Here is a 1,157-nt window from a genome sequence, read left to right on the forward strand (position 1 = left end):
ATTTATGTCATTATTATATGTTTAGGCAACACACACATAAAACAATACTGTACATTTATTTGAACAATGTTCTGCACATTTCATTATCACCTAACTGTTAACTTGCTCTGATGACTAATAGCAGCGCAATAATATAACAAATATGCTTGTTTAAGTGGAATGTTGCAATGTTTCTTTAGAGAATCCCTAAAATTTGCCATTTGTTTGACTTTTTTCCATACATTTGAAGCCCAGTCGACCACTGACAATATACCGGCTCACCAAAATGCACATGTGAATGTTTACTTCCTACTTTACTCGTCTTGAATATCGGGGTATACGTTTGGTACGATTTTATGAAGGTGTCATGTATATGAGCTCTTATTGGATGCGGACCATAGTTGTCCGGAAAACATGCCTGTGTCGATAAAGAAACAAAATGTTTGTTCCTTGAAAAATGTGCAAGAACTGGACATGCCAAGAATTTTTTTAAGGGTTGTAGAAAAGTTTTAAAGCGATACAGAAAAATCCAGCTCCTCCATCGCCAGGGATCGTTCAAATGCACGATTTTGAGCTTTGGCCCACTACCTAAGTGGCTGGCCCAGCATTGACCCACTGCTGTCACACCACACCAGTGATGGTTTCCTGTTGAGAGTCATCAAGGAGACAGTCACCACGGGGACTTTAGCTTCCTCTGTGTCTGGCCTGCACGACACGGTTTGCTTGGACCACGGGTGCCGGTCCGACTTGTCATTCTGGCTTCGGTTGCTGGAGGGCTGGAACGGCATGGCATTCTTCTACGACGACGTTGTTCGGTCTTCGGACTCGCTTCGGTTTTTTACTGACGCAACTCCGTCCGTCCGTTTATTATTAACCCTTGTGCTGCCTTCGGGTCACATGACCCAAAGGTTCATAACGAACCACCGTTGTGTTTACCCAATTTTACCCAATACAAAAACAAATAACAATTATTTTCTTTTAACCATTGCAATGTGGGGGGTCTGAGACAGCCCGACAGTTAAAAGAAAATGCTTCACTTTGTTTTTGTAGGAGGTAAATTTGTCGCAATACGACGGTGGGTCACAATGACTGATGGGTCAGAATGACCCGAAGATAACACAAGGGTTAACAAAGGCCGCTCAAATTGCCCGCTAATCATGTCATTTATGAGACGCATT

The 1,157-nt window shown here is 42.5% G+C and overlaps 1 long non-coding RNA gene across 1 annotated transcript; it reads left to right on the forward strand.

Annotated features, from left to right (window-relative positions):
* Positions 1–361: 361 nt before the first annotated feature.
* On the forward strand, positions 362–571 carry LOC134006706 (uncharacterized). Its single transcript, XR_009927963.1, has 2 exons — positions 362–438; positions 474–571. It is a non-coding gene; the product is annotated as an uncharacterized LOC134006706 (long non-coding RNA).
* Positions 572–1,157: the final 586 nt, after the last annotated feature.

Source organism: Osmerus eperlanus, chromosome 20, assembly GCF_963692335.1.
Source record: "Osmerus eperlanus chromosome 20, fOsmEpe2.1, whole genome shotgun sequence".
Classification (NCBI taxonomy): Eukaryota; Metazoa; Chordata; class Actinopteri; order Osmeriformes; family Osmeridae; genus Osmerus; species Osmerus eperlanus.